The sequence below is a fragment of the Podarcis tiliguerta genome (assembly GCF_965153285.1).
Source record: "Podarcis tiliguerta genome assembly, chromosome: 9".
NCBI classification, from domain to species: Eukaryota; Metazoa; Chordata; class Lepidosauria; order Squamata; family Lacertidae; genus Podarcis; species Podarcis tiliguerta.
The window spans coordinates 4,013,754-4,020,944 of record NC_139542.1 but is presented as its reverse complement, the minus strand read 5'-3'; positions in this window follow the sequence as shown (position 1 = coordinate 4,020,944).

The window sequence follows — 7,191 nt, the reverse complement described above, 5'->3', positions numbered from 1 at the left end:
TGGTCCAGACCATTCCCAAATTTTGCCGAAAGCTAAATTCAAAGCAAAATTGATGGTCCATTGACAAGATTGTATTTTTTTCTCAAAAAATGTTATTGATTTCACATAATTATAAACAAAAAACCACAAACACAAACAAACAAAAATCATAACCTTATTAAAAATTACACTTATTAACATTGTTAAGTGACTTCCTCGCTTCCCCTTGGTTGAATTTCAGTGTATATCCTTTTAACAGTTTTCCAAATCACAATTTAACTTGAAGATTAACATCCTTAAATCTTTCCATTTTGAAATTAAATATATTAATTCATGACTTATATAAAACCCTAAGCCAATTAAGTATCTGCAAGCTGTTTCCAATTAATTTAACTTAACATGTTTAACTAAATAATCATTAAATTTTGTCCATTCTTCCTGATACTCCTCCTCCTTCTGGTCGCAGACTCTTCCGGTTAGGTCAGCTAGCTCTGAAAAATCCATCATCTCCATCTGCCATTCTTCCACTGTTGGTGATTCTTGCATTTTCCACTTTTTAGCTATTAAAATTTGAGCAGCAGTTGTGGCATACAAAAATAATTTAACATCTTTCTTGGGCAATTCCAAACCTGTTATTCCAAGAAGAAAGGCCTCTGGTTTCTTTATAAATGTATATTACAACATTTTTTTCCAATTCATTATAAATCTTTTCCCAGAAGTCTTTCACTTTGGGGCAGGTCCAATGATGAGAATTTAAATCAATTTAATTTAATTTAAATCAAGGATTCACAAACTTGGGTCTCCAACTGTTTTGGACTACAGTTCCCATCATCCCTGACCACTGCTAGCTAGGGAAAATGGGAGTTGTAGTCCCAAAACAGCTGGATACCCAAGTTTGGAAAAAGCTGATTTAAATCAAGAAAGAACAGGCTGCTGCTCTGTTGGCATGGAGAGGGTGTCACAAAACCAAGCACTTCTTAGGAAAAACTAAGCTTACTTTTTAAAAGGAATGTCAAGAGAAGTATGGATTTTCTTAGCTGATGGGCCGTTCCCTTGGTTACGTTCTCCCTTGGCTGAGCATCACACCACACGCACCCGAGCTGAACGGCAATCGATCTAAGTGTGCTGCTTTGGGGAGCTGTTAAAATCGCAAATGCCTGCAACCACCTGCACTGTTCCTTCAGAAAACAGCCTACATTTTTTACCCTAAAAAGTATCACGGCTATAACAACACTTCCTGTGTAGGACCAGGAAATAATGGCTACCTAGTAGAGTAAAACCACGTAGCTGAACTGGTTCCTTAGAACAACAAAAATCCACAAAATCAGCATATATATATAAAATGAGGACCTAGAGTTGTTCATGATAAGGTATGCAAGCTTTCACATTCACACAGAACTCTTTGGCTGAGTCCTCAGTGGGACAGTAAGCCTGGACTGGCAGTGATGTATGGAAGTGAGAGGTGGACCATAAAGAAGGCTGGTCGCCGAAGAATGGATACTTTTGAATTATGGTGCTGGAGGAGACTCCTGAGAGTCCCATGGACTGCAAGAATATCAAACCTCTCCATTCTGAAGGAAATCGGCCCTGAGTGCTCACTGGAAGGACAGATCCTGAAGCTGAGGCTCCAAGACTTTGGCCACCTCATGAGAAGAGAAGACTCCCTGGAAAAGACCCTGATGTTGGGAAAGATGGAGGGCACAAGGAGAAGGGGACGGCAGAGGACAAGATGGTTGGACAGTGTTCTCAAAGCTACCAGCGTGAGTTTGACCAAGCTGCGGGAGGCAGTGGAAGACAGGAGTGCCTGGCGTGCTCTGGTCCAGGGGGTCACAAAGAGTCAGACACGACTAAACAACAACAAAATTGTCATTGGAGTCACCACTCTGGGTTTCCTAAAGAGTTGTTTTTACCAATAATTTTATTGTTCCAGTCTCTGCAAGCCTCCACATTGAGGTTGAGTTTGTTTGGGTTTTTAAGAACGAAGCAGTGCATACATTTTATGAAACAAAGTTGTTGTCGTTGTTGTTGTTTTCAACTTATACACCGCCCTGTAACCGGAGGTCTCAGGGTGGTTCACAACAAGACCACAACATATAACATCAAACCAAGAGCAGTAACCTAATAACCCCCCCCCCCCCAAAAAAGCCACATTCTAAAAGGGTGTTGGATGTCAATAAGATCAACCAAAGGCCTGGTTATATATATAATGAGGACCTAGAGGTGTTCATGATAAGATATGTAAGCTTTCACGTTCACACAGAACGCTTTGGCTGAGTTCTCAGTGGGACAGTAAGCTTGTTCCTGGGCTGGCAGGTTGGAGGGGGGTCACATAATGGAATAGTCTCCTCTGTCCCCATCCAAATTCCTGCATGTAGAAAGCCAGGCTAAAGTATTTTCCGCCAGCTAGCTTTCTACGTGCGGGGAACTGTGTCTGTATGTGTTTGCACAAACTCTGTACTCCATCATCCAAGCCCTTACCTGCCCTCTGAGGCTACCGGCAGAACCTTTCATGCCTTCTTCCATTGCCCCCAGCACAAAGGTTCTCAATAAGGACTGCAACCTTTACAACACACTCCCATCCTTCGCCACACAGCAGTCTTCGTCGTTGGCTTTAGCGAGACTCACTCCCAGAGATCTTGGTACAGGAAATTTGCCTGAAGCAATTAGCAATTAGAACTCTTTCCAGCCTCCCAGAAAGGCATCCCTAATTAATCTGGCAAAACGCTCTTTTAACAAAATCAGTTCTAATTATTCCTAACAGGTATGCTAATATTTATCAAATACTTTAGAAGCCTGCAGATGGCAGGCAGCGGTTCAAAGGGAAGCGAGGAGAGCAGTGCAGGATCAGGCCAAAGGGGGCCCATTTAGTCTACCATCCTCTTGGCCGCATGGCCAGGCAGAAGGATGTGGAGGAGATTCGATCCATGGCTTCTAGCTACGCTTTGCTGCTACAGTTGGGAGTCACCAATGTCTCTGAATCTCCAGAGATTCAGGAACAGGATTTGAGATTGGGGGGATGATGATGATGATTTATTTATTATTATCCGCAGTCTTTACAACCCTGGACAGCATTGTTTTTTCCCTGGCCATGCAACTCCCAAACCACACACAGAGACCATACTGTGGAGAGTGTATTAACTTATGGTCTGTGTGTGTGGTTTGGGAGCTGCACAGTCAGGGGAAAAACAATGCTGTCCAGGGTTGTAAAGACTGCGGAGAGAATAATTGGGTGCACTCTTCCCACCTTGGATCAAATCTACACTTCCAAGTGCCATAAGAAAGCTGCAGAGATAGCGCAGGATAGTGCGCACCCCGGAAATGATCTCTTTCAGCTTCTGCCTTCTGGAAGAAGGTACAGGGTTATAAAGACTAAGACTAGCCACCTGAGAAACAGTTTCTATCCAAATGCGATTTTGGTTTTAAACACAGTGTAAGGTAATCCCTGTGGGAGTATATTGTATTTAATTATGGGGTATCAGAGTTTTTAGGGGCTAACCAGGCTGGGATAGCAGGCTTGTTGGTTTCTGAATGTCTGGTGTAGTTTTTTTCCAATTTCGTTGTTCTGTATGGGACAATGACAATAAAGATTATGGTAAATCGTAAATAAATTCGTAAATTATTCATACCCCGCCCATCTGGCTGGGTTTCCCCAGCCTCTCTGGCGGCTCCTAAGAGAGGACTAAAAACAGAATACAACTTCAAACATTAAAAACTTCCCTAAACAAGGCTGCCTTCAGATGCCTTCTAAAAGTCAGATAGTTGTTTATCTCCTTGACATTTGATGGGAGGGTGTTGCACAGGGTGGGCACCACCACCGAGAAGGCCCTCTGCCTGATTCCCTGCAACCTCACTTCTCGCAGGGAGGGAACCGCCAGAAGGCCCTTGGAGCTGGACCTCAGTGTCCGGGCTGAATGATGGGGGTGGAGGCGCTCCTTCAGGTCTACCGGTGCCGAGGCAAAACTCAAGTTATTCTGTGTACTAGCAACTTCGTGTTGTCGTTGTATTTAAGTATCATCACTTCAGGGAGCAAAATCTGGGCAGGGCTTTTATGGGGGACAGGTAAGGGGGCCCCGAGAGCACCTGCGGCTTTGCATCCTAGCAGGAGGGATCTCTTCTCGTGGCGCCGCAATCGTTCATCTCCTGCGCCCCTGCAGGAGTTTCACGCGCAATCACGCCCACTCCCAGGAGCCGAGGACGACAAGCCGCAAGAGCAGAATCTAAATGGAGCTTCATTAGCTGGAATGCGCAATTTTAATGACCTGCTAAATAAGCCAGGCCTTCAAAGGAACCAGGGAAAGAAGCTGGAAATGATTCGGTACAAATTGACAATTAGCACAGGCAATTTGCTTCCTGAATAATAAAAAAACAAAAAAAAACGAGGGACAGAGGGAAAAGAACACCTCGTACCAGCTCAAGACCTAAGGCAGGTTTTCGGGGGAAAGGCATTCTGTTCAGCTATCGAAACAGCGAGTTCCTGCAGAATACAGAAAAGCGTGCTTTGCGTTATACGTAGGGCTGCGTCTGAAGACTGTTCGGAAACTTCAGTTGGTGCAGAATTCAGCGTCACCAGGGCAAGACGGGTTGAGTATCTTACACCAGGGGTAGGCAAGTTTTACCTTGCCTGGGCTGGTTCACTCCCATGGAGATTGCTCTTTAGGCCGGATCATGTCTGCACAGACGCGATTTTTAGCGCCATGGAAGCAAGTCCCCGCTCTGTGCTGCGCCGGTTTAGCACAGCGTGCAGGGACTCACTGAGCGGGCAGCTCGTGGGCCGTTTAAACAACCCCCGTGGGTCGCTTGTGGCCCATGGGCTGCAGGTTGCTAACCCCTGATCTTACCCCAATCCTGGTATGACTGCACTACCAATTCAAAGTGCTGGCTTTGACTATAAAGCCTTAAACGGCTCAGGACCACAATACCTCAAGGCCCGCCCCTTTCCATATGAATCCACCCGGACCCTGATATCATCTTCTGAGGCCCTTCTTCGTGTGCCTCCTCCTCGAGAGGTCCGGAGGGTGGCAACATGAGAACAGGGCCTTCTCTGCAGTGGCTCCCCATCTGTGGAATGCTCTCCCCAAGGAAGTTCGCCTGGTGCTTTCATTATACAGTCATACCTCAGGTTACAGACGCTTCAGGTTGTGTTTTTTTCGGGTTGTGGGCTGCCGAAACCCCGAAGTACCATAACAGGTTACTTCCGGGTTTCGGCAGTCGCGCATGCACAGAAACGCTAAATCATGCTTTGTGCATAAGCGCCAAATCGCAACCCGCACATGCGCACACAGAGACACAGGGTGTGAACGCTGTGGCTTGTGAACGTGCATCCCGCACGGATTACGTTCGCAACCCGGGCGTCCACAGTATACCTTTAGGTGCCAGGCAAAAATGTTCCTTTTTAACCAGGCCTTTGGTTGATCTAATTGACATCCAACACTCTTTTAGAACGTGGCTTTTTTGGGGGGGGTTATTAGGTTACTGCTTTTGGTTTGATTTTATATGTTGTGGTCTTGTTGTGAACTGCCCTGGGACCTCCGGGTATAGGTAAAGGGACCCCTGACCATTAGGTCCAGTAGTGACCGACTCTGGGGTTGCGGTGCTCATCTCGCTTTATTGGCCGAGGGAGCTGGCGTACAGCTTCCGGGTCATGTGGCCAGCATAACTAAGCCGCTTCTGGCGAACCAGAGCAACACAGAAACGCCGTTTACCTTCCCACCGGAGTGGTACCTATTTATCTACTTGCACTTTGACGTGCTTTCGAACTGCTAGGTTGGCAGGATCTGGGTATAGGGTGGTGTATAAATTGAAATAACAACAACTACAACTTTATTTCATAAAATGTATACACTGCTTTGTTGTTAAAAACCCAAACAACCTTAACCTCACTGTGGAGGCTTGCAGAGACTTGAACAATAAAATTATTGGTAAAAACAACTCTTTAGGACACCCAGATTGGTGACTCCAAAGACAATTTTGTTGTTTAGTCGTTTAGTCGTGTCCAACTCTTCGTGACCCCCTGGACCAGAGCACACCAGGCACTCCTGTCTTCCACTGCCTCCCGCAGTTTGGTCAAACTCATGTTCGTAGCTTCGAGAACACTGTCCAACCACCTCATCCTCTGTCGTCCCCTTCTCCTTGTGCCCTCCATCTTTCCCAACATCAGGGTCTTTTCCAAGGGAGTCTTCTCATGAGGTGGCCAAAGTCTTGGAGCCTCAGCTTCAGGATCTGTCCTTCCAGTATGCACTCAGGGCTGATTTCCTTCAGAATGGAGAGGTTTGATCTTCTTGCAGTCCATGGGCCTCTCAAGTCTCCTCCAGACCATAATTCAAAAGCATCAATTCTTTGGCGATCAGCCTGCTTTATGGTCCAGCTCTTACTTCCATACATCACTACTGGGAAAACCAGAGCTTGAACTATATGGACCTTTGTCGGCAAGGGGGTGTCTCTGCTTTTTAAGATGCTGTCTAGGTTTGTAATGACAATTTATTGGTACTCTTTGACCCACAAGGTAAGAAGAGACCTGCAGGATCCGGCCCATGTTCCATCTACTCCAGCGGCCTGTCCTCACAGTGGCCAAACACATGCCTGTGGGACACTGGCAGGCAGGATCCGAGCGCAAGAGCAACTCTTCCCCTCCTGTGGATACAGTGACCTGCATTCAGAAGCATTGCTGCCTTCAACTATGGAGACAAGAGCATAGCCATGATGGGAAATAGCCCTGCATAGCTCTCTTATCCCTCACCGCACCTCCTTAGGGGCACATTCCTGCTGCGGTTACAAACATGCTCACATCCTAGTTGTTCTTTTGCCAGCTCCACCTACACAGCCAGACAAAAATAAAAATCCGGAGGAGCAATTGCAAGTTTGGAAAACGACATACGCCCCCTTTATGCAACCCAAATCAATGTGCATGCAAACTGCTCCGGTGTACACACAGCTGTGTTATGTCGTGATTCTGTAAAACGTGCAGAGAATCTCTGGGGCTCGGCTGCCTGAGAAACTGCGCTTGCTTTATTTATTTGAATGCAAATGATTCTAGTCGGAAAGATGTGCTCGGAACACGCCAAGATCGTGGCAGCTAATGGGAGATTTGAAATGGGAGTTTGGGAGAGCAGTCTGAAGATTTCTGAAGGAAGGGGTCAGTGCCTACCAATTCCTCTTCTTCACAGAAACTCAGAATTGTATAAAGCAGTAAAAATGGCAGAGGTAATGCGAAGT